Below are 27,433 nucleotides of genomic sequence, written 5' to 3'. Positions count from 1 at the left end.
CACCACCAAACCATCATCTCCCCATCCACCGCCTCCAACCTCATAGTCCCTCAACCCCACTGCCAGTTTCTTCCTCCTGCCCAAAATCCATAAACGTGACTGCCCCGGCCGACTCATTGTCTCAGCCTGATCCTGCCCCACCGAACTCATCTCTGCATACCTCGACACGGTCCTGTCCCCCTTAGTCCAAGAACTCCCCACCTACGTTCGGGACACCACCCACGCCCTCCACCTTCTCCATGATTTTCGTTTCCCCGGCCCCCAACGCCTTATCTTCACCAGTCCCTACACACCTCCATCCCCCATCATGAAGAACTCAAAGCCCTCCGCTTCTTCCTTTCCCACTGTACCAACCAGTATCCTTCCACTGACACCCTCCTTCGACTGACTGAACCGGTCCTCACCCTGAACAACTTCTCTTTCCAATCCTCCCACTTCCTCCAAACCAAAGGGGTAGCCAAGGGCACCCACATGGGCCCCAGCTATGCCTGCCTCTTGATATGAGGAACAGTCCATCTTCCACAACTACACTGGCACCACCCCCCACCTTTTCCTCCGCTACATCGATGACTGTATCGGCGCTGCCTCGTGCTCCCACGAGGAGGTTGAACAGTTCATCCACTTTACCAACACCTTCCACCCCGACCTCAAATTCACCTGGACCATTTCAGACTCCTCCCTCCCCCCTCCTAGACCTTTCCATTTCTATCTCTGGCGACCGAATCAACACGGACATTTACTATAAACCGACCGGCACCCACAGCTACCTAGACAACACCTCCTCCCACCCTGCCCCCTGTAAAAAAAAACGCCATCCCATATTCCAAATTCCTTCGTCTCTGCTGCATCTGCTCCCAGGAGGACCAGTTCCAATACCGTACAACCCAGATGGCCTCCTTCTTCAAAGACCACAATTTCCACCCAGACGTGGTCGACGATGCCCTCCACCGCATCTCCTCCACTTCCCGCTCCTCCACCCTTGAGCCCCGCCTCTCCAACCGCCACCAGGACAGAACCCAACTGGTCCTCACCTACCACCCCACCAAACTCCATATACAGCGTATCACTCGTCGTCATTTCAGCCACCTCCAAATAGACCCCACCACCAGGGATATATTTCCCTCCCCTCCCCTATCAGCATTCTGAAAAGACCACTCCCTCTGTGACTCCCTTGTCAGGTCGACACCCCCCACCAACCCAACCTCCACTCCCGGCACCTTCCCCTGCAACTGCAAGAAATGCAAAACTTGCGCCCACACCTCCCCCCTTACTTCCCTCCGAGGCCCCAAGGGATACTTCCATATCCACCACAAATTCACTTGCACCTCCACACACGTCATTTATTGCATCCACTACGCCCGATGTGGCCTCCTCTATATTGGGGAGACAGGCCGCCTACTTGCGGAACGTTTCAGACAACACCTCTGGGACACCCGGACCAACCAATCCAACCACCCCGTGGCTCAACACTTCAACTCCCCCTCCCATTCCAGCAAGGACATGCAGGTCCTTGGACTCCTCCATCGCCAGATCATAGCAACACGACAGTTGGAGGAAGAGCGCCTCATCTTCCACCGAGGAACCCCTCAACCACAAGGGATGAACTCAGATTTCTCCAGTTTCCTCATTTCCCCTCCCCCCACCTTGTCTCAGTCAAATCTCTCGAACTCAGCTCCATTTTCCTAACCTGCAATCTTCTTCCTGACCTCTCTGCCCCACCCCCACTCCGGCCTATCACCCTCACTTTGACCTCCTTCCACCTGTTGCATTTCCAACGCCCCTCCCCCAAGTCCCTCCTCCCTTCCTTTTACCTTATCCTGCTGGACACACTCTCCTCATTGCTGAAGAAGGGCTTATGCCTGAAACGTTGATTCTCCTGCTCCTTGGATGCTGCCTGACCTGCTGCGCTTTTCCAGCAACACATTTTCAGCTCTGATCTCCAGCATCTGCAGTCCTCACTTTCTCCTCCAGTGCGAAGATAAAATCTAATACCTTGGTCCTGTGCTTGAACATGGGGAACTAAAATAGAATGAGGAAGAACCTGGATAATGTAGACTGGAAACAAACATTTTATGGTGGGACAGTTGATGAGCAGTGAAAGATTTTCAAAGACATTTTAGGAAGTGCTCAGCAAAGGCATATTCCAGTGAAAAGGAAGGACTGTAAGAAAAGGCGGCTGACAAAAGATAGGGAATTCTACACCAGTTAGTTTATTCTCTGTAGTTGGAATGATGTTTGGGTCTATTATCAAGGAAGAAATAGCAGGGAATCTCGATACAAATTGTCCCATTGGGCAGACAGAGCATGGATTCATGAAGGACAGGTCATGCTTGACAAATCGTTTGGAATTCTATGAAGACATTTCGAGCAAGGTGGACAATGGGGACCCAGTGGATGCAGTGTACCTTGATTTCCAAAAGGCCTTCAACAAGGTGCCACACAAGTGGCTGTTGCATTATATAAGGGTGCATGGGATAGAGTATTAGCATGGATAGAAGATTGGTTGAATAACAGGAAGCAAAGAGTGGGGATAAATAAGCCTTATTCTGGCTGGCAATCAGTAACTAGTAGTGTGCCTCTAGGATCAGTGTTGGGACTGCAATTATTTAGAATTGATACAGATGATTTAGAGTTGGGGACCACATGTAGGGTGTCAAAGTTTGCATCTTAGACTAGGATGAGTAACAGAACAAAGTGTGCAGAGGACTGGGAAACTTTGCAGGGGAACATAGATACATTGAGTGAGTGGGCAATGGTTTGGCAAGTGGAGTGTTATGTTCATGTTTGGTTGGAGTAACATTAATAAAAAGATTATTACTTGAATTTTTAAAAAGTTACATTATTTGCTATGCAGAGGCACCTGAACATCCTTCTGCAGGAGGGTTAGTCACCAGGTATAACAATCAATTCAGAAGGCAAATGGAATTTTGTCCTTCATTTCTGAAGGGATTGTGTTTAAAAGCAGAGGTTATGTTCTAGCAAAAGTGGGTGCTGGTGAGCCCACACCTGGAGCACTGCATGCAGTTTTTATCTCCTTACGTGCTCAGGGATGTACTGCCCCGAGAGGGGGTGCAGAGGAGGTTAACTATGTTGAATCCGGAGGTGAGGGGTTTGGCTGAACAGAGACTGAGTAGATTGGGATTTTATTCATTGGAATTCAGAAGAATGGATAGATATAAAATAATGAGTGGAATTTAAAAAAAATACAAGTGGAGAGGATGTATCCACTGGCAGGTGAAGCTAGGACAAGAGGGCATCACCACAAAGTCAGAAGCAGCAAATTTAAAAGTGAATTGAGAAGGGATGTCTTGACCTTGATGGAGTGCATTGCCTGGGGAAGTATTTGATGCTGGTTCAATGAACGTTTTTAAAGCGAAGTTAGTTTATTTTATAAAAGAAATAATTAATTAAGGAATACGGTAAGAACGTGGGTAAATCGTTCTGCATCCACAAAATGATCAGCCATGATCTTATTGAATGGTAGAGCAGGCTCGAAGGACAGGACGGCCTTAACTTTTTCCAAGATCTTTTGTTCTTTTGTTATACATTCCTCCCTCACTCGTGACTTGGAGGTGCTGGTGTTGGATTAGGATGGACAAAATTAAAATTCAGAGAACACCAGGTTATAGTCCAACAGGTTTATTTGGAAGCACTACTTTGCTGGTCCTTCATCAGTTGGTTGTGTGATTTTTAACTTTGTCCCTCACTCTTGTAACTGAAAAACAGCAACAAAAGCCACGAAGCAGTGTGCAAGCTCCAGCCAACAGTTGGTATTGAGGACAATGAAGAAGGTTATCTCAGAATACAATGGGATATTGATCAGATGGGCCAATGGGCTGAGGACAGGCAGATAGGATTTAATTCAGATCGATCAGGTTAGGATAAATGGTTAACATTGACAGGTTGGACCGAAGAAGTGATTGATGTCAGTGGTGGACCAATGCCGAGGCAGGGGAGGAGCTGGAGGACCTGGCGGGGCAGATGGTCCTCCGGCCAATCAGTGAATGAGGGCGGGACTAGACTATACCACGTGATCATCCTCGCGGTGGGTGCGGAGAGCTGTCGGTAAGGAAAGAAATAAACAGCAGGAAGCGGGAGGGGAATGGTGTTGGTATGGTCTGAGAGGTTTTACAATCATTTGCTGCGCATCGGAAAATACAAATTTGAAACTTACAGTCCCGTTTTTGCAGCAAACGGGAATATGCCTCTTTGAGTAATCGGCCCGAGTGAGCGCCGCCATCTTTATTCGGGGCAATGATTCACTGGACACGTGCGCGGCCGCCAGCTTTGTAGGGGGCAAAGTTCAGAGGGGTGTATGTGCAGCCTTCCCTGGTAAAAAGAGTCATAGGGCAGGATTTACACAGAGCACATTCAAACCCAGAGAAATGGACTTTTTTTCTGGATTTGTTTCGTCATTCATTTAAATGATTTGGATGTGAATAGAGGCCGTATAGTTAGTAAGTTTGCAGGTGACACCAAACTTGGAGGTATTGTGGGCAATGAAGAAGGTTATCTCAGAGTACAGTGGGATATTGATCAGATGGGCCAATGGGCTGAGGAGTGGCAAAAAGGATTTAATGAAGGTAAATTAGATTTGGATATCTGGTTGGCATAGGTTGGACCGAAGAAGTCTGTTTCTGTGCTAGACATCTTTGACTGTGGGATCATAAAAGTGAACTCTGCTTTGGTTCACCTCTGGGTTCTCTGATGTCCACTTGTTCATTATCTAGCTTCCTCAGTCTCTCATGGGTATATTTTTGCTCTGTATAGTATTTTACTATTACTTTCACAGCTGTTTTGTAAATGAATTGAACAACGTAGAGCTGGAAAAACACAGCAGGCCAGGCAGCATCCGAGGAGCAGGAGTATCAACGTTTCGGGCATAAGCCCTTCTTCAGGAATGTAAATGAATTGTCCACTGCTGCCCGGCTCCTGACCGTATGATGTTCCATTATCAGGTTATTTTTTCCACAATATCTTTGACAGTCTAGAATTCTTTTTTCCAATAAGCGAGTGCATTTTCCTTCCATTTCTGACAGTCAAATTCTGCACCATTTTCATTCCCTGTGATTCATATTGCACTCCATGAAACATCAACTGTGTATTTCTCCTTCCACAGAAGCCAGTGATCAATGCCAAAGCCTTGTTGCCTGTGGAGAGGGTGATGTTTGACTGCCTTGTACTGCTGCAGTTTGTATGGTGAAGGTGGTTGGGTAAGAGACATTACAGATTATTCACTCAGTGATATTGAAGAATAGAAGATATCTGTACAAATCATCATGGTTTTAATTTCACAAAAATATTATTGAGAAGTTTTGACATAAGGCTACAGATGGAGAATATTGTTTCCAGTGACCACAACCATTGCCAAATAAGCAGTTTTTCAGGAATGCCTTAAAGGAAGAAAGCAGATCTTAGAGGGTGGGAATTCCAGACCATGTTCCCTTGGAGTCTATAGAAACAGTAACACAGGTGAACTCAAAATTAAACACATCATTGAGAGTCTGAACTAAAATGAGTTATTGAGATATGAAAGGGTGTGTGGTGCAGGGAGATAGGAATGATTACAGCCAGGAATTAATTCAAAGGTGTGAAAGTAAATTGTTGTTGCTTACAAATGGGAGTCTTTTTATTGATCAGCAAGTTTTGGTGCAAGTGAGCACTTCGGCAGTAGAGTTTTCAATATTCTTGAGATTATCGGGAGGGTGAATGTGGGATGCTGGCCAGGAGTGGGTTTAGATAATGAAATCTAGTGTTAACAAAAGGAATGAATGAGAGCTTCAGCAAATGAGCTGAGACTGTGGTGAGGTCTGGTGATATCACTGAAGTTGAAATAGTGGTCTTGGAGGGGGTCTGGCCTGTCATCCTCATCTCATTCAGCTGTTTGTCAGTTTGTGAATCAAGTCTGTAACAAGCTCAGGAACTGAGTGGCCCTGGCAGAACCCAAACTGGGCATCACTGAGCAGGTTATTGCTGAGCAGGTGCTTGACAGCACTGTTGATGACACCTTCCATCCCCTCACTGCTGAGTGAGTGTGGACTGATGGAGGGGAATTGGCTGAGTTGGATCTGCCCTGTGTTTTTGTGTTGGAACATCCCTGAGCAATGTTCCACAAAGTCAGGAGGTGCCAGTGCTGGAACAGTACTTGTCTTGTTGGGCAGCAGTTTCTGGAGCACAGCCAACAGTATTATTGCCAGAATATTGGCAGGGCCCATACCTTTACACTACTTATTTCAAATCAGATCAAGAAATGGATGAGTTTTAAACCAAGTCGATCCATATCTGTGATGTCAGGGACCAATGGAGAAGGCTCATCCACTTGGCACTGCTGGCTGAAAATCGCTGCTAATGCTGTCCTCTTATCTGTTGCATGAATGTGTGAGACCCCTCCATCGGTAAGGGTGGGGATATCTGTGATGCTTCCTCCAGTGAGTTGTTTAATTGTCCATCACTATTCTTGACTCGGTGTGGCAGAGCTCAGATCTGACCTATTGGCTATGGGATCACTTAGTTCTATTTGGTGTTGCTTGTGCTGTTTGGCATGCAGGTTTGGTAGCTGTACCAGGTTGGCACCTCATTTTCAGGTATGCCTTGTACTGCTCCTGACATGCCCTCCTGCATTCACTGTTGAACCAGGGTTGATTCCCCTGGCTTGATGTTAATGGTTGAGTGGGGGATATCAGGCCATGAGATTTCAGATTGGGCTGGAGTACAGTTCTGCTGCTGTCGTTGGCCCACAGTGAGACAGAGGTTGCAGGGTCAAGAGGGCTGATTGTGTGGTTGTATTTGCTAGTGCATTGGTAGATGTAATGTGGTCCATCCAGTTTCATTCCTTTGTTGAGACTGTGCAGTGATTAATTCAATGAGTGATTTGATGGGCCACTGTCGGGTTTCTTTCCCTCAAGGACATGGTCAATGGCAGAAAAACATCCCCAATGGTTCCATGGCAAACAGGAGATTCTTCATTCCATTTGTTTTTCTTGAATTCAGAGCCACCCTCTACCGATTTGGGATTCAAACCTGAACTTCAGTTGTATATTTTAATATTCTTGATAAATGATAAATACGACAGGTTTGTTCACTTATTTTCAGAATCACTATCACAGGCTTTGTTTATTGTTTTGGAGATAAAAACACTGTCCATTATCCTGTCTCCTCCATCCTCCCCTCCAACAACAAGAGTGAGGAGCACATGGAGTTTCTCTGTCCATAACATTGCGATAATCCAATCAGCTGCCTCTGCTTCTTTCCTCCCTCTCCACTAGCCCACCGAGCCACACAGCCTCACAAGGGTGCTCCTCATTTTAGTCCTAAACTTGCATTTCCTCGAGTCCCTTTTCAAGCCTTATTAGAGGTCATCTTGACCATTTACCCTAGTGTAGCTAAATCATGGACATTCCAAATCTGTCTAATCCTCCCGCTTGTCAACGCCCTCCCTCCCTCCACCCCCCCCCCCCCAACCTTGCAATTCACAGATATTGTTCCATGATCTGTCTGTCTATCTTTTCTGGTTATGTCGTTCTCTCCCATTCTGCTAAAACCTTATATTTGACCTCACCATCATTGTAAAAATCCTGCTCCATCTCTACTCTCCCTTTCCTTTCTGAGTTCATTGTATTTGGTGTCCCTCCAGGATCTATCCTTGGTCCGTCCTGTTTCTCACCTACACACTGCCAGGAGGTAACATCGCCCAAAAGCACTGTGTTAGGTTTCACATGTACACTGGCAATGCCCAGCTCTCCCTCCCCATCATCCGTCTCCATTACTCCACTATTACTCAGTTATCAAACTGCTTACCACGCTTCAATTAGCTGCAATTCACTCCAATGAAACACTGTAATTGTTAAACCCATTGCCTTCAGTTGTTATTCCAAATTCATTTCCCTTACTGCTGTGTCCCTCCCTCTCACTGGGAAGTGTCTGAGGCAGAACTACACTCTTCACAATATTGCTCTCATATCTGACCCCAAGGTGACCATCTGATCAGACATCTACACAATCACAAACACCACAAATTCCAATTTCTAAAACGTTGCTTGTCTCCTCCTCACCCCAGCTCCATTGCTACTGAAACCCTAATCTGTGTCGGTGTTGCCTTAAACTTGACAAATCTGAAACAGAACCCTTGATTTCGCGACTGACCCAGAATCTGGTTCAATATGCAGGTGGACTGGGTAAATAATGTTGCTAGTGGATCTAAAGAAAGGGAATTCATGGAATGCTTACAGGATGGCTTTTTGGAACAGCTTGTCATGGAGCCCACAAGAGAGCAGGCTATTCTGGACCTAGTGCTTTGCAATGAACCAGACTCTATAAAAGATCTTAAAGTAAGGGAACCCTTAGGAAGTAGCGACCATAATATGGTAGAGTTCAGTCTGGAGTTTGAAAGGGAGAAGGCGAAATCTGATGTAATGGTGTTACAGTTGAATAAAGGTAATTATGAGGGCATGAGAGAGGAACTGACTAAAATAGACTGGAAGCAGAGGCTAACCGGGAAGACACTAGAGCAAAAATGGCAGGAGTTTGTAGGTATAATTGAGGACACTGTACAGAGGTTCATTCCCAAGAAAAGAAAGATTAACCGGGGAGGGATTAGACAACCTTGGCTGACAAAGGAAGTCAGGAAATGTATTAAAGAAAAAGAGAGATCCTATAAAGTGGCTAAGAACAGTGGGAAATCAGAAGATTGGGAAGGATACAAAAGCAAACAGAGGATAACAAAGAGTGTAATAAGAAATGAGAGGATCAAATATGAAGGTAGGCTAGCCAGTAATATTAGAAATAATAGTAAAAGTTTCTTTCAGTACATAAGAAACAAACGACAGGCAAAAGTAGACATTGGGCCACTTCAAACTGATGCAGGGAGCCTAGTGATGGGAGATAAGGAAATAGCAGGAGAACTTAACAAGTACTTTGCGTCAGTTTTCACAGTGGAAGACATGAGTAATATCCCAAAAATTAAAGGGTGTCACGGGGCTGAGTTGAGTATGGTTGCCATTACGAAAGAGATAGTGCTAGAAAAGTTAAAAAGTCTTAAAATTGATAAATCTCCTGGCCCCGATGGGATACACCCTAGAGTTCTGAGAGAGGTTGCTGAGGAAATAGCAGAGGCTTTGGTTGAGATCTTTCAAGAGTCACTGGAGTCAGGAAAGGTCCCGGATGATTGGAAGATGGCTGTAGTAACCCCCTTGTTCAAGAAAGGATCAAGGCAAAAGATGGAAAATTATAGGCCAATCAGCTTAACCTCGGTTGTTGGTAAAATTCTAGAATCCATCATTAAGGATGAGGTTTCTAAATTCTTGGAAGAGCAGAGTCTGATTAGAACAAGTCAACATGGATTTAGTAAAGGGAGGTCATGCCTGACAAACCTGTTGGAATTTTTTGAAGAGGTAACAAGTAGGTTAGACCAGGGGAACCCAGTGGATGTGGTCTATCTGGACTTTCAAAAGGCCTTTGATAAGGTGCCACACGGGAGACTGCTGAGCAAGGTGAGGGCCCATGGTGTTCGAGGTGAGCTGCTGGGAAGGATTGAGGATTGGCTATCTAACAGAAGGCAGAGAGTTGGGATAAAAGGTTCTTTTTCAGAATGGCAGCCGGTGACGAGCGGTGTCCCGCAGGGTTCGGTGCTGGGGCCACAGCTGTTCGCATTATATATTAATGATTTGGATGAGGGAACCGGGGGCATTCTAGCGAAGTTTGCCGATGATACAAAGTTAGGTAGACAGGCAGGTAGTACTGAGGAAGTGGGGAGGCTACAGAAGGATCTAGACAGGTTGGGAGAGTGGTCCAGGAAATGGCTGATGGAATTTAACGTGAGCAAGTGCGAGGTCTTGCACTTTGGCAAAAAGAATATAGGAATGGACTACTTTCTAAATGGTGAGAAACTTAATAAAGCCAAAGCACAAAGGGATCTGGAAGTGCTAGTCGAGGATTCTCTAAAGGTAAACATGTAGGTTGAGTCTGTGATTAAGAAAGCGAATGCAATGTTGTCTCTTATCTCAAGAGGGTTGGAATATAAAAGCAGAGATGTACTACTAAGACTTTATAAAGCTCTGGTTAGGCCCCATTTGGAGTACTGTGTCCAGTTTTGGTCCCCACACCTCAGGAAGGACATACTGGCACTGGAACGTGTCCAGCGGAGATTCACACGGATGATCCCTGGAATGACAGGTCTAGCATATGAGGAACGGCTGAGGATACTGGGATTGTATTCGTTGGAGTTTAGAAGATTAAGGGGAGATCTAATAGAGACGTACAAAATAATACATGGCTTTGAAAAGGTGGATGCTAGAAAATTGTTTCTGTTAGGCAAGGAGACTAGGACCCGTGGACACAGCCTTAGAATTAGAGGGGGTCATTTCAGAACGGAAATGCGGAGACATTTCTTCAGCCAGAGAGTGGTGGGCCTGTGGAATTCATTGCCACGGAGTGCAGTGGAAGCCGGGACGCTAAATGTCTTCAAGGCCGAGATTGATAGGTTCTTGTTGTCTAGAGGAATTAAGGGCTACGGGGAGAACGCTGGCAAGTGGAGCTGAAATGCGCATCAGCCATGATTGAATGGCGGAGTGGACTCGATGGTCGAATGGCCTTACTTCCACTCCTATGTCTTATGGTCTTATGGTCTTAAGACTCACCCGTAATGGGACACATCCTCTCCATATTTACCCTGTCAAACCTTGACAGAATCCTGTATGTTTCAAAGAGATCACCTCTCATACTCAGTGGACTTTGGAAGAATATTCCCAACTTATTCAGCCTTTGCTTACAGGATAATCCCTTCAAAACAGGGATCATCCCAATGGATCTTCTCTGAAATGCCTCCAATAAACTGCATTATTTCATGAACTAAAGTGACCAAATCTGTTCACGTTACTCCAGATGTGGTCTCACTTGCCATTTGTTTAGTTGCCCTAAGGTATATATTCCAAACTCTTATATTGCAAACTCTTTGAAATAAGGGACAGCATTCCATTCCCTTTCCTGATTCCATGCTGTAACTGTGTGCTCGCTTTCTGTGTTTCCTGCTCATTTTCCCCCAGTCCCTTTGTGGTGCAGCTTTCTACAGTTTATCCCAAGTTATACTCTATTTGCCAACTTGTTGCCCAGGTTTCCTGTGAATATCTCTCTGTAATCTGTTTATAATCCTTTTGGAACTTTCCTGTTATGCCTTTTCTAAAAGACTTCCCCCCACCCCCCCCCCCCCCCCCCCCTCATTATTCGAAACATGTCCTGGGAGCACTGTGCAGTGGGAAGCATGCGCAGTTGCTATCTTTCAGGGATACTCTGTTTCATGACCGGGAGGAGCTTGTTGACCATTGGTTAGAATGGAGACAACTTGCCCATCGAGCTGCATGAGCCTTTCACACCCCATGTCTTATTGATGAGGCACAGCGGCAGAATGGAAGGAAAGAAAAGGAAGGAAATCCTGCTCTCCATATCTGACTGAATCTTGCAACATTCTGTCCCATGTTCAGTCACATGAAGTCCCAAGGTGGAAACTCATAGAAACCTACATAGATTTGCCCTTGAAGTGCCTGCTAACCTCCACCAGGGGTAATGTGTACTGTCCTCCTGGGCCAGGAGGAGGGAATTGTATGAGTTTCAAACTTGAACTGACAGTGACGGATTTTATAAACTTGTATAACAGACAGATGTTCAGATGGTAATCTCAGTCGTTGTAACGCCAAACTCTGACAGAATTACTCAATACATCAGGCCCTGGATATTCATATTGTGTTCCAGATCAATGCCATTTGCTGAATAAAAGTTCTCCTTTGAATCAAACCATCCTCTCAATAGATCTTCCCAAATCTTCAACATGTGTCCTGTAATCCTTGTATATTGAGCTGATGGGTGTAAGGTTTATTATTATAATGTGTAACTTTTGTAAACCACTTTGTCACAACTCCCCAAATTTCCTTTGCTACAAGGAGAACACACTCAGTTTCCCCAAACCCCTGATTCCCCAATGTCTGTTTGCTCTCTATAAGGTACACATCAGGGTTGTGTTGGAACATTCTCCACTTGCCTGCATCAGTGCACCACCCCCCCCCCCCACCCCCCCACCCCCCAAACAATATTAAAGAAAGTGAACATCCTACAGGATAAAGCACTGTACCTGAGTGGTTTCCCATCCACCACCTTCAGCATTCCCTTTCCCCACCCTCGAGGCACAGTGGCATCACTGTGTAAAAGGTGAAGTCAGCATTGTCCTACCCGACCTTAGGACTGCTCTCTCATTAGAGATGTCTGGTAGTGGTTAACCTGAATATTACCACAGCACAGGCAAGGGGAGAGGTTGAAAATGAGAGTCCATTAATTGCAGATGTTTATTCTTGATGTGTATTAGCAACACACATGTCACGTGAACAATTAATGTTAAAAAAGCCCCACACATTCTGCAACTAAAATCCCCCATTATTTGAACCATCCTGGTAAATCTCCTGTGCCCCGTCTCAGGGACCCTGCCATCATTCAACAATGTGTGGGCGATCTGTGGTTCACACAGACCTAGCTGCTCTGAACCCTGTGGGTGATAGCATCGAGCAACAGTTGCACTGAACCTCTCTGTCTGGAAGAGAGTGAGAGACAGAAATCCTGAAGGCATTTAAAATCTATTTAGGAACACACTTGCAAGGCCAAGGCTGACAGGTCTATGGGCTCTGTGTTGGAAAATGGGATTAAAATAGTTAGCTGAGAGATTTCTTTCCAGCATAAATCCAATGGACCACAAAACCGTTTTCTGTCGTGTCGACCACAGACGCGTAATATAGGAAAATGACCAGCCACAATAGAAGCCAGGTCAGAGAAGGTGATATTAGAATAGATGATACGTGATTGATTAATGTTTTTTGGAGGAAAATGTGACAGAGGTTAAGTGGGACATTGTGGAGCTCTGGGTGCAGGAATCTGAAATAAAAATGGGTTATCCTGAAGGCTGGAATTAAAGAAAGGCACATCACAGAGATTTGATAGGGTGGACAAGATTAAAGATAGAAAGTGTGTTGAGAATTGAGATTAGTGGTTGGAGGATTTTGCAGAGATTGAGATGTCTTTGATCCCAGAGATAGTGATAGTTCTGAGGCTCAAGAGGAATTATAGAGATAAGGATGAGTTGTTCCCTTTCCCAACCCGACCTCTTTACTGATAATGATTGTTTCTCTGTCCTCATCTGCCATTGCCTCCATAGGCCTGTGACAATGAGAGTACGCAGACAGTATGTTCCTGTTAAGGCCAAGGCTGGGAGGCGTCGAGAATGCTGCATGACCTGATAAATTGAGGCTCTGGTCAAGAAAATGAAGGAAGGATATGGCAGGTACAGACCACTCTGTTTGAGTGAATCCCTAGAGGACTATAAGGGCAGTAGGAGTATACTCGTGGGAAACCAGGAGGCAAAAAAGGGGACATGAGATAGCTTTGGGAAATAGGTTTAAAGAGAATCCAAAGAGATTCTACAAATACACTAAAGACAAAAGAATAACTAGGCAGAGAATAGTGACCCTCGAAGATCAACAAGACTGTCTATGGAACAGCAGGAGGTGGGAGAGATTCTGTAAGTATTTCATGTCAGATTTTACTGAAAGGGTATATGGAAGTTAGAGATGTTGGAGAAATAAATAGTGATAACTTGGCAAGTGTACATATTAGAGGAGGTGGTACTGGATGTCTTAAAATGCATAAAGGTGGATAAATCCCTGGAATCTGATCAGGTGTATCCCAGAATTTTGTGGGTAATTAGGGAAGCTTTTGCTGAGCCCCTCGCTGCGATATTTGTATCATCAATCGCCACAGGTGAGGTGCTGGAAGATGGGTGCCATTATTTGAGAAAGGTGGTAAGGAAAAGCCAGGGAACTATAGACCGGTGAGCCTGAAGTCAGTGGCAGAGAAGTTGTTGGAAGGATTCTCCGGGACAGGATTTACATGTCATTGAAAAAGCAAGAAATGATTAGGGAGAGTCAGCATGGCTTTGTGCATTGAAATCAGTAACTTGACTTGAGAAAGACACAAGGTTTCACACAACACACTGGTTAGCAGGTTCAATACCATAGAATTCTGGCGGAACTAGCTGTTTGGATACAGAATTGGCTGGAAGGTCAACACAGAAACAGAGACCCGTCAGTCCGACCAGTACATGCTGATCAGATATCCCAATGCAATCTAGTCCCCCCTGTCAGCACCCGGCCCATATCCTTCCTATTCATACACACATGAAGGTGCCTTTTAAATGTTGTAATCGTAATGGCCTCCACCACTTCCTCTGGCAGCGCATTCCATACACGTACCACCCTCTGTGTGAAAACGTTGCCTCTCAATTCTCTTTAAAGTCTTTCCCCTCATACCATAAACCTATGCCCTCTCGAGCTGGGATCCCCGATGCCAGGGAAAAGACTTTGTCTATTTATCCTATCCATCCACCTCATGTTTTTATATACATCGATAAGATCACTTCTCAGCCTCTGACGCTGCAGAGAAAACAGCCCCAATCTATTCAACCTCTATTCAACCCCCAGCCTAGCTCAAATCCTCCAACCCTGGCATCGTTCTTGTAATTTTTTTCTGAACCCTTTCAAGTTTCACAACATCCTTCCAATAGGAAGGAGACCAGATTTGTACGCAACGTTCCAAAAGTGGCCTAACCAATGTCCTGTACAGCCGCAACATGACCTCACAACTCCTGTACTCAATATTTTGTCCAATAAAGGAAAGCATACCAAATGTCGCCTTCGCTATCCTATCTACCTGCACTCCAAGGTCTCTTTGTTCAGTCACATCCCTCAGGACCTTACCATTAAGTGTATAAGTCCTGCTAAGATTTGCTTTCCCAAAATGCCACTCCTCAACCCATTTACCCATCTGATCAAGATCCCATTGTACTCTGAGGTAATCTTTTTCACTGTCCACTACACCTCCAGATTTGGTGTCTTCTCATTAACAATACCTCCGATGTTCACATCCAAGTAATTGATATAAATGACGAAATGTAGTGGATCCAGCACTGATCCTTGTGACACTCCACTACTCACAGGCCTCCAGTCTAAAAAGCAACCCTCCATCACCACCCTCTGTCTTCTGCCTTTGAGCCAGTTCTGTATCCAAATGGTTAGATCTCCCTGTATGCCATGAGCTCTAACCTTGCTGAGCAGTCAGTGTCATAGTGGAGGGTGCTTTTTGTACTGGAAGCCTGTGATGAGCAATATGCTGTCAGGCTGGTTCCTGGGTCCACTGATTTTTGCCATTTATATAAATGATTTCTATGTGAATATAGGAGCTATGGTTAGTAGGTTTACAATAGACACCAAAATTGGAGGTGCAATGGACAGCAGAGTTACCTGAGAGTACAATGAGACTCCGATCAAATGGGCTGAGGGGTGGAAGATGCAGCTTAATTTAGATAAATGTGAGGCTCTTCATTTTGGAAAAGCAAATCAGGGCAGGATTTTTACACGTAATGGGAAGGTCCTGGGGAGTATTGCTGAACAAAGAGATCTTGGAGTGCAGGTTCATAGTTCCTTGAAAGTGGAATCATAGATAGGCAGGGTAGTGAAGAAAGTGTTTGGTGAACTTGCCTTTATTGGTCTGTGCATTGAGTACAGGAGTTGTGACACCATTTTGCGGCTGTACAGGACACTCATTCAGCCACTTCTGGAATTCTGCTTTCAGTCCTGGTCTCCCGCTCTCGGAATGATATTGTGAAACTAGAAAGGATTCAGAAAAGATGCAAAGATGTTGCCAGGGTTGAGGGATTGAGCTATAGGGAGAGGCTGAATAGACTGAGGCTGTTTTCACTGGAGAATCGGATGCTGAGAGGTGACCATAGAGATTGATAAAATCGTGAGGGGCATGGATAGGGTAAACAGCCAGGGTCTTATTCCTGTTTAGGTGAGTCCAAAACTAGAAAACACAGGCGTGAGGGAAAAGTTTGAAAAGGGATATTAAGGGCAAAGTTTCAAGCTGAATGTAGTATGTGTATGGAATGAGCTGCCAGAGAAAGTGTGGAGGCCAGTACAGTTACAACATTTAAAAGGCCTCTCACTGGATATGTGATTGGGAAAGGTTTAGAAGGCTATGGGCCAAGTGCTGGATTATGGGACGAGATTAATTTAGGATATCTAGTCGGCATGGACAAGTTGGACTGAAGGGTCTGTTTCTGTGCTGTACATCTCTGGCACTAATAAATTAAAATTTAGATTTCTCTTTTATGGAGAGTTAGCAGGTCAGACAATTCTCCTTGGAGCTGAGAAGGATAAGCAGTGATTTCGACCAGGAGTTGATTTGTTTCCAGGGTATTTCATTTACAGAGAGACAGAGTGAGAAATTTTTAACGTCACAATTTTGAGTAACTATTTTCAGGTAACTGGCAAATAATGCAAAGAAAAATGTGAAGATTATTTTACTCAGTAAGTTCTGAGCATCTGGAACAGTTTGACCGACAGCTGGATGCAGATTCCGTAGTTATTGTCAAAACAAATTTGAAATTTAACATTTTTAAGGAAGGATTTGGAGGGCTCTGTCCAAATGGGAGGTGAGTTGGGACTGACTGGGACCATCTCCAGAGGGAGAGAGTACAGCCCCAATGGGCTGAATAGCCTCCAGTCCCTGTGCTCTGTGATACTGACTCATTCACTGTGAATGATGAAGCTCATCACAGGGCAGAGCCGTAGGGATGTACAGCATGAAAATAAACCCTTTGTTTAAACTGGTCCATGCTGACCAATATGCCAACCTAATCTATACCCATTTGCCAACACTTGGCACATATCAGTCTACACCCTTCCTATTCATATACCCATCCAAATGCCAAATGGTTTAATTGTACCAACATCCTCCACTTCCCGACAGAAGATTCCATACACGCACCAACCTCAGTGGGGGAAAGAAAATTGCCCATCCGATCCATTTTAAATTCTTTCCCTCTCACCTTAAACCTACACCCTCTCATTCTGGACTCCCCGACCCCAGGGAAATGACCTTGTCTATTTATCCTACCCAGGCCCCTCATGGTTTTATAAACCTCTGAGGTCACCCCTCAGCCTCTGATGCACCTGGGAGGATCCCACCACTCAGGTCACAATGGGGCCTGGCTGATTGATACAGCTTCAGACCAATAGGAGAGTTGGCATGATCCTCCAGCCAATGGGAGTGAATGAGGGGTGGGTCCAGCAGGCCAACACATGACCATCAGCTTTGCAGGCGCAGTGTCACTGTGAGGGGGGACTGAATGTGAAGGAGTGGGAGAGACAGCAGATACTGGGAGAGAGATGGAGTTAGTGTGGACTGGGAAGGTTGATAAACACTGTTTCAGTCTGCTGGACCTGAATTAGATACTCCGGGTAAATTAGAACCAAAAGAACTGCGGATGCTGTAAATCACCCACAACTACCAGAAGGTGCTGGAAAAGCTCAGCAGATCTGGCAGCATCTGTGAAAAGAAATCAGTTTGCATTTTCCATCCAGTGATGCTTCCTCAGGAACTGATGTTACTGAGAAAAAAAGTCTGTTTTTATGCAGAAGGTAGGGGTTAAGGAGTAAATGATAGGTGGGGGTAGAGGCCAAAGAGAGAGATAGGAGCAGTTGGACAATGGAGTGGATAACGATCTGATGGGGGGAGGGTGAATAGCTGTTTATGGGGACTGTTAGTGGCTAACCATAGGTAGTGTGTAATGGTAGGCTACGTAATAACAAGGCCAGGTATGTGGGGTAGGGGGCAAAGACACTAGGATATGGGAGAGTTCAGGACCTAAAATTATTGAATTTGATGTTGAAGCCAGAGGGTTGCAGGGTTCCCGAGTGGGAGATGAGGTGTTGTTCTTCCAGTTTGTGTTAAAGTGTGGCTCTGGAAAAGCACAGCAGGTCAGGCAGCATCCAAGGAGCAGGAGAGTTGACGTATTGGGAATGTCAGCACTTCATCAGAAATGTGGGTGGTGGAATACGGCTGAGAGATAAATAGGGAGGGGTGTTTGGGGTTGGGGGGAAGGGAGCTAGGGTGGCAATAGTTGGTTGTAGATGGAGGGTCGTGGTGAGAGGGTGGAATGGACAATTGGGAAGGAAGATGGGAAGGTGGGAATGTTCAAGAGGGCAGTGCCGAGTTGGAGGGTTGAATCTGAGATAAGTTGGGGAGTGGGAGATGAGGAAACCTTGATGCTGCGTTGTTGAAAGTTCCCAAGGTGGAAGATGAGGTGTTCTTCCTCCAGGTGCCGGGTGGCTCGGATTTGGGATGGAGGGCTTGCATGTCCTTGGCAGGGTGGTGGCGGATGGGGTGGGGGGTAGCCGAAGTGGTCGGCCACAGGGCAGTGGGGTTGGTTGGTGCATTGTCCCAGAAATGTTCCCTGAAATATTCCACAATTTGGTGTCCTGAGAGCAAGGGACACAATAGGTGAGGTGTTTGGGTGGGCAGGGAAATCTCTGCTGGATGTAGGAGGATCAAGTGGTGCCTTGGATGGAGGTGAGGGGAAGGTGTGGGCACAGGTTTTCCACCTCTTGCAGTGGCAAGCGAAGGTGCTTGGAGTGGAAGGTGGGTTGGTGGGGACCGTGGATCTAACGTGGAAGTCACAGAAGGTATGGTCTCTGTGGAATGCTGAAAGGGTTGGGGAAGGAAATATATCTCAGGTGGTTGGATCTGATGGTGGAAAGAGCAGAGGATGATGTGTTGTATATGGATGGAAGGTGAGGATGGTGGGATTCCATCTTTGTTGCATTTGGAGGGGTGGGGTTCAAGGGCAGTGGTGTGGGAAGTGGAGGAGATACACTGGAGGGCATTGTTGACCACATGTGAGGGGAAATTGCAGTGCTTGAAATAGGAAGCCATTTGGTATGTTCTGAAGTGTTCTTCCAGCTTGCATCAAACTTCACTGGAACACTGCAGTAAGCATGAGACAGAGATGTTGGACAGGGAACAGTCTTGTGTGTTAAAGAGCAGGCAACTGGAAGCTCAGGGTCTTTTTTGCAGGCACAATGTAGATCATCAGCCACCATTTCCACCACCGCCACTGAGATGCTAGAAGGTTCCTGTCTCCTCCATTAACAGCTTTCCAACTTCCCACTCCTTTATCTTTCCAAATGTTCCTGTGTCTCTTTGTGCTCTGTCCCCACCTATTATTTACTCTTTAACCCCTATCTCCTATAGTCCAAAGATCTGTAGGTGAGGTGAATTGGCCCAGCTAAGGTTCCCGTAGTGTTCAAGGATGTGTATTAGTTCGGGGAAATGGAGAGTAATAGGAGAATGGGTCTGGGTGGGATAAACTTCGGAGGGTGGGTGTGGAATTGTTGGGCCAAAGGGCCTGTTTCCTGAAGGGATTCTAATTTTCCCAGCTGTCATCGGTTCTGAGGAAGGGTCACTGGACCCGCGATAACCCATGGTGTGTGCAGGAGGCGGAAAGGGGAGAGTGGCAGCAGAAACCAGATGAAATGTATCAGTGTAGACTGGGAGGGTTTAGTTATACTCTGGGCAGGTCGTTAGTCTGAATTAGAAACTCTTGGTCCCACGTTTGCAGCAAAGGGGAAGATGGCTTGGGCCTCAGGCAGTGAGAGGTCCTGGGTTATAGCAACCATCTTTTTTTGGGGCAAGGTACAGCAAGGAGCATGCACGTGTCCTCTACCTGGGTGGGGGCGGGGTGATTTGAAGAGGAGCATTTAGACATCAAACGCATACCAAGAGAAGTGTTTGTCTTCACTATTCATCTTGCAGTGACTGTGAGCTTTGTTTTGTGAATTCATTTTATAGGATATTAATTGAGAATAATTGAGACAGGGATCTCAATAAACAAGTATCTACAGTCAGCGGAGTCATCGGGATCTGAATATCATTGGCATTTAACTGTGGAAGGAGAAACGTTTGTGTTTGTCTGTTTTGTCTTTGGGAAAATATCTTCAATATTTTTGTCAAGCCAAAATCAGACAGATGTTCAAGTTCATGGTTGGATCACCCTTGGGGTATGTGTTCAATTCTTGGCCCTGCAGCTGTGGAAGGAGGTATTGGCCTGAGAGGGAGCACAGATTAATCCAAATTACACCTCGTCTACTTGCAGGAACTGTCAGATTTAGTCTCAATCATCCACTTTATAACTTTGATCTTTAAACTCCCTACTTCCAGTTCTCTGCAAATTTCTCGTGGACTCAAATTCCAGCACCATTTCAGGTGGAACGTTCCCGATTCTGACAACTGTCTGTTCATTCAGACACTGCTGAAGTCAATTTTGACTCTGGGGTTACAAAGGGCTGAATTGATAGATGCAATGCTGGTCCTGAGCTCCCATTGAGGTGCATTGGAACAGTACAGTGTAGGTGTGAGCAGACAATGAAAATGACAGGGCTGCACTGTGAGAGCTGCTTGGCTCAATGAGAGTGTTTTGGAGTTGGGTGTAAATAGTGAGGTGAGACAGGGAGAAGGTGAAGCTGAAACTCTGTTTTAGTTCAGGCCTTTCAGAAATTCACAGTCCCAATGGGAATAGCCAATTTGTCAGTGATACCTGTGGAGTATATAAGTTTGTAAAGTATGACATATCAGCTTAAGTAAAGATTTTTTTTGTCATTATAATGGACATGTTTGAAGTGAAGGAAGGTTACTCACTCATTTAAATTCTCTTAATGGGATTAACTAGGTGAATATAGAGAGACGTTGTGACAGGAGCCCTCAGACCCGTGGTGTGCTCCTCTTGCACAATGTGGGAAATAAGGGCCGCTTCCAGTGTCCCTGACGGCTAGTTGTGCAGGAAGGGTTCCCATCTGCAGCTACTGGGAAACTGCTTTTCAGAGCTGGAGCTGAGAGTGGACTCACTGTGGAGCATCTGCAATACTGAGAATGTTATGGACAGCACGTTTAGGGAGTTAGTCACACTGCAGGTGAGGGTTACACAGGCAGAAAGGGAATGGGTGAACATCAGATCTAGTAAAAGGCTCAGGCAGTGAGTACAGGAGTCCCCTGTTGTTATCCCCTTCTCATACAGATACTGTATACCACTTGGGATTCTGGAAGGGCGGGAATGGGTGGGGTGGCTTCTCGGGAAATCAGCATCAGCCAGGTTCATGACACCACAGAGATCTCTGCTCAGAACAAGAGGAATGAGAGTGGCAGGGCGATAGTGACAGGGGATTCAATAATCAGGGGTACAGCCTGGCACTTCTGTGCCCACAGACATGAATCCAGGATGGTATGTAATCTCCCTGGTGCCAAGATCCATGATATCATGGAGTGGCTGCAGGATATTCTGGAGCTGGAGGGTAAACAGGCCGTGGTCGTGCAACACGCAGATACCAACGACATCGCTAAACAGGGATGAGGGCCTGAAAGCTGGACATAGGGAGAGCAGAGATGCATTAAAATGTAGCTCCTGAAATGTAATAATGTCAGACTTACTCCCAGTGCAATGTGCTAATGAGAGCAGGAATGAGAAGCTAGATCAGCTGGATGTGTGGCTGGGGAAATGGTGTACCAGAGAAGGGTTATGATTCTTCAGGCACTGGGACTGTTTCGGGTGGGACCTGTACCAGCCTGACCGTTTACCCCCGGGCAGAGCTGAGACAAATCTGGTGGGGCCTTTTGCCAGTTCTGTTGGTGAGTTTGTAACTAGTCTGGCAGGGGAATGGGAACGAAAGTGTAGGCTTATATGGGTCAGATTCAGGACAGGGAATGGGAGGTAGAATATTTGTGATGTAGTTCACGGCTCAGAAAGCCAAAGGAAAGGAGGATTAAACGAAGATTGAGTCCCTGTTCAGCCATTAGTCCTGACATCCCAGGAAGGTGAGTCAACAAAATCTGGAGCTGTTTCCATGTCTATGACTCTGTGCTTCAGCAAAATGGTGGAAATCTGCAAAAAAAAAACAAAGCGCTGGAGATCCTCAGCAGGTCGGGCAGTATCTGAAATGGTGACAGATGCAGGAAACATTGCAGCCTTGAAGAAGTGTTTAGATGATCACACCAAGCACTACAACATCGATCACACGCTGAGTGCCAGAGCGTTGGACTAGCATAAATAGGTGCTTGATGACCAGCATGAATACGATGGGGCTGGAAAGTTGACGTTTTGGGTCAGGGTTATTTATCAAGACTGACAAAGGGTCCCGACCCAAAACATCAACCTTCCTGCTCCTCTGATGCTGCCTGACCTGCTGCACCTCCCCAGGTCCACATTGTACAGACTCTGACTTCCAGCATCTGCAGTCCTCAACTATCTTCACATCCCAGGACTCATCTGGTGATCCTCCTTTACACTCTCTCAATAACCAGGAGAGCCTTCCTTGGAAAGGGGGAACAAAGGTGTATACAGTACTCCAGGTGTGGTCTCATCAAGGCCCTTCCAGAAAGGGATCCCTGTCCCCATCTTATCCATAATGGTCATCAAGCACACATGCCTGGTGTGATCATCTCAACACTTCTTCAAGGCTGCAATGTTTCCTGCATCTGTCACCATTTCAGATGCTGCCAGACCTGCTGAGGATCTCCAGTGCTTTGTTTTCTCTGCTGTAGAGTGTTGACAGGGGGGGATTTGCAGTGGAGAAATTCACATTGTACTTCATGTTACTGGATCCGTGCCGATCGGAATATCATTGGCCTTTTCATCTGGAAGGAAAGGTTTGCATTCTGTCCGTGGGCGAATATTTCAAATGTCAGTGTGACTGGGAACATTACTGAGACACAGCCAAGTCCATGTCAGCGTGGGGACTTGGTTTTTGAAAGTCTAAAAAATCATGGCACATTTCCCTGGAACAGTCAAGCCACAGATTGGTTTTGTATGAGGACAATTAACCATGAAACCAGAAAGACCAAAGGATTCCTGCATCATGGAAAAAGCTATGAAAATGGGATTGTTGTAATGGAGTGAATTATCAATCATTGATTGTAATCCATTGGTGTTGTCACATCGGTTCCAGCGCCGTGGGGAAACACGGGAAATGTGATGAATGCAGTGTCAGTTTAAGTTATTCAACTGGAAAGGTGAAGAAGAAACTTCCGAGGATGATGCCAGGTCTCAGGGGTCTGAGGTACAGGGAGAGGTTGGACAAGTGAGGGCTTTTTTGTTTAGAGCAGAGGAAACTGCGGGGGAATATTTTATAGAAGTGTATAAGACCATGAGAGGCATGGGTAAGGTGAATGCACTCAGTCTTTTTCCCAGGGACTCAAGGATTGGAGGGCATCAGGTTAAAGTTAGAGGAGAAAGAATACATGGGAACCTGAGGGGCAACTGTTCGACACAAAGGTGGCATGTATATGGAATGAGCTGCCAGTGGAAGTGGTTGAGGTGGGTATATTAATAACAAGTAAAAAAAAAAATTGGACAAATACATGGATAGGAAAGTTTCAGAAGCAGATGGGCCAAGTGCAGGGAAATGGGGTTAGCGTGGATGGACATTCTGGTCGGCATGGGCCAGTTTGGGCCAAATGGCCTGTCTCTGCTGTAGGATTCTATAACTAAGTGCATGTGCTATTTCTCCCCCTAACTCTGTTGGTATCCTGGGATGTATTCCATCGGGGCAAGGAGACTTGTCTACCTTTAGCTCCATTAGCTTGCCCAGCTCTAACTCTTTCATGATAATGATTGTTTCTTGGTCTTCACCTTCCTCATTCTCCTTATCAATTACTGGCATGTTCTTCGTATCCTCCACTGTGAAGACTGACTGCTGTGAACTCATATTCCTGAACCCTGCTGGATAGGAATAACTCGGCACAGAACTCTGAGAGGTCTTCTTTGAGTCTTTATTGATGAAACATGGCAGCTACATGGATAGTGTACATGAAAAACACCTCCAGGTAGCATCAGGTAACTCCCCGCCTGTCGGATGTGCCACTCCCATTCTTAAACCTTTGTTGTTTGGGACCTTGAATAGAGACTGTCTCTCAGTATTATCACCATGGCAACGGCAGTTAGAAAGTCTAGTTCAGTTCAGCACTTTGTGGTTAAACCACATACCCCTCCCCCACGGCCCTGTGGCTCCCTCAAGTAGCTGACAGGAACTTCAGTTTCCGTGGGGCTGTCTATCAGGATTCTGATGTGGAGGAGCCGGTGGTGGGGTGGACAAAGTTAAAAACCACACATCACCAGGTTATAGTCCAACAGGGTTATTTAGAAGTACAAGCTTTTGGGGTGTGCTGTGATTTTTAATTTGATCAGGATTATCTCTATGGTAACAGTTAAGTGCTTCAACAATTACAGAGGCTATATGTTCCCCTCTAGTAGGGTAAACGGCTATTCTGTCCCTGCAGACAGCTACTCATCACTTTTTATCCCAATTCCATCATGCTTTCTGTAGATCTTTGAAGTTTTTCCAATCTCTGAATTTATCCTTGGTCTTTGACAGTTTGTATACCTTCTACTTCAATTTGATAGAATCCCTTATTTCCTTAGACATGGCAGATTACTCCTTTTCCTACAGTCCTTCCTTTTCACTGATGTACTTTTGCTGAGAAATTTGAAAAATTACTTTGATATTACTCCACTGTCTGAGAACTGTCCCACAGTAAAGTCTTTGCTTCCATTCTGCATTCGCCAACTCCTGCCTCCTCCTATTATAGTCTCCTTTGTTTAAGCACAGTATCTTGGGATTGGATTAAATCTTCTGCTTTCCATCTGTGTTCTAAATTCTATCAGACTTATGACAAGTCTTTTTATCAGATTACGAGGGGGGCAATGTTTCCTGGGTGTTTTGGGTTTCATTGTCAGCGACCTTGGCTTTGTAATAAAGTACAGGATAGATATTCACAACAGAGTATTCTGGACGCTGTGAATGTATGACGCAATCTAAAACCATAAATCACTGTCTCCCCTCAGTTTAAAATTGCAAAATCATTATCTCCTACACGCTTCCCCACTATCTAAGATTGGAACGCTAACCCACCTGACTATCCTGCTGTTTCTGAAAATCTCCTTTGGTGAAGGTGGTGAGTTTTGGATTCATCTTTCCAGTTATTACCGTAAGAAGATAAGCCCTGGGCACAGGAGAGGCAATGCAGCCCTTCGAACCAGCTCCACCATTTAATATGGTGATGATTGAGCTCACCTCGGTCTCAGCTGGATTTTCCCACCTGCTCTCTCTCTCGCCCTTCAACCCATTGCAAATTCAACATCTGTATCTCTTCATTAAATTGGCTCATTGTCCCGGCACCACCGCATTTTGAATAGGGAATTCCACAGATTCACAACACATTGAGATAGGTACATTCTTCCTCATGAGAATAGAATAGAGTCCCTATAATGCAGAAACAGGATATTCATCCATCGATTCCACACCAACCATATGATGAGCATCCCATTCAGACCCACCCATTCCCTGTAACCCTGCATCTCCCGTGGCTAATTGCCTAACCAGCACATGCATGGACCCTGTGAGCAATTTGGCATGACCAATCCACCTAACCTGCACATCTTTGGACTGTGGGAGGAAACTGGAGCACCGAACAAAACCATGCAGATATGGGGAGAATGTGTAAACTCCACACAGTTACCCAATGCTGGAATCAAACCCGGGTCCCTGACGCTATGAGGCAGCAGTGCTAGCCACTGAGCCACCTCTGCTTAAAATCTGCTGCCCATTATTAACCTCCCCACCCCGCAATTGGCTGAAGGTATATTCCTTACGTCAGAATTCCGGGTGTCTAAGCGGATGTCTCAGTAAATCCCAGTGACAGCCCACATGTCCTGTGTGTCTGAATGGGTATCCTATACACAACACCCTCCAGCCCACACTTTCTTTCACTTTCCAGGGACAGGTCTCCAGAGGCTTCATGGGGACTACAACTCCTACAAGCCCTGAGGCAGGGACCACACGTGTGTGGGGAAACCCAGCACTGTACATGTACAGAATGTGGGCTGGTTTTGGAGCATGTTCTTTGGGGTAACTAGCAGAAAGCATTTCACACTGTGATTGACAGGAAACGGGACGCATCTGCCTGTAGTATTGATCAGTTGGGGGGTCAAAGTGACACTACGCCTAGATGGGACCAAGTTCCATTCGCAACTTGTCATAACACTGGGAATTGACCAATGGGAAACAAGGAAGAATCTGACCCATTCTCCCAGACTGAAGGTTCCTCTTCTGTCCAGGATTTGCCACCTCCCTTTCTGTTTCCTTTTGTTTCATTCTGCTGTTACATTATTGACTTGCAGCAATTGAAGGGAAAGGAAGTGAACCCAGAAAGGGTGCAGAGTGTAACCAGGGATGGGAAGTGGTGGCATGGACCTGTTTATCAATAACTCGATGAGAATGGGGAGGGTGTACATTTGGGGGTAGGAGAGTCAGAATGGTGGGAGAGAGTAAGTGGGCTGGAGGGTTACAGCTTTGGGGGAAGGAAGGGGAAAAAGATATTCCAGAGAAACTAGAATTGTCTGCTCTGAATTTCTAACCTGTACATATTCCTTTTATACAGGGTGCTAGATAGTGAAGATTTGCAGACTGAAATCTCAAAATACGTGCAGATTGTGATTAAGTTACCCGGCAATTGAAGAACCAAAGATGGGGAAAATCCTGCAACACTCTCCCTCCCGGCATTGTTGGTCTATCTGTGCGAAATGGACTGTGAATGGTTCAAGACAGCAGCTCACTCCCATCTTCTCAAGGGTAACGAGAGATGGGGAATAAATGCTGGCTGAGCCAGTGATGCCCATATCCTGGAAACGGTTTCTATCTCTAGTTGCGGAAACCCAGTTGATGTTACTGCAGGATGGAGAGGGACGCTGAGTGCATCCTCCAGGAGGCAGCACCATCACATTACCCCTGCCTACACCCACACAGTAACACTGCAACGCCACTGGAACAAAAGGCAGTGAAGCCCAAGGAGGACTTAGACATAGTTCTTCGAGGTAAAGTCATGAAAGGGGATTGGAACACAGCAGGAACAGGAGACTGAGCTGGATGGTCAGCTGTTTCCCATTGAATGGTAGTGCAGGATTGAAAGACTGAATGGTCTCCTCCTGCTGCTATCTCCCAGGTATGTATCTAGTCATGGAGCCCGGGTAGGAAGGAGTAGGCAGGGATTCTCCAGGAGATTGCACTTCCACATCAGTTTTCAGTGAGGGATGGTTTGATGGATTTTATTTAACATTTATCTTTAACACAAGGTTTCTAAATTTTGGCTTTAAAATGTTGCAAAAGCTTTTTGCACAGCAAATAAAATTAAAGAAAATAACGTAAACTGTCTGAATATAACAGTATTAAAGCTTTCAACCTCCTGTAAAACAAAATCCTGTCTATTCCCAGACACCATCACTTTCCAGCTACTCAAACTCCAGGGAAGTATTCCCTCCCTGTCTGAACCTTTGGTTTGATTTAACTGCTTTTCAGTTCTCGTTCTATGAGCTGTGAAGCGTTCGTTTTCCCCATTTCTCTGACCCAGAAATGTGATCACAGCAACCGTCCCACCATCAAAATCATCATTATGCCATTTTTCTTTTGGTTAACCTATAATCACCAGCAGTGCAAAAGTGAGGACTGCAGATGCTGGAAAC

At 45.7% G+C, this 27,433-nt stretch overlaps 1 long non-coding RNA gene across 1 annotated transcript; it reads left to right on the top strand.

Annotated features, from left to right (window-relative positions):
• The first annotated feature begins 4,161 nt into the window (after positions 1–4,161).
• LOC140458545 (uncharacterized) lies at positions 4,162–27,433 on the top strand. The gene is made up of 3 exons (XR_011953513.1): positions 4,162–4,958; positions 5,120–5,213; positions 26,356–27,433. It is a non-coding gene; the product is annotated as an uncharacterized lncRNA (long non-coding RNA).

Source organism: Chiloscyllium punctatum, chromosome 33, assembly GCF_047496795.1.
Source record: "Chiloscyllium punctatum isolate Juve2018m chromosome 33, sChiPun1.3, whole genome shotgun sequence".
Taxonomy (NCBI): domain Eukaryota; kingdom Metazoa; phylum Chordata; class Chondrichthyes; order Orectolobiformes; family Hemiscylliidae; genus Chiloscyllium; species Chiloscyllium punctatum.
The sequence above is the reverse complement of the archived record's forward strand: the minus strand, read 5'-3'. Positions and strand labels throughout refer to the sequence as shown.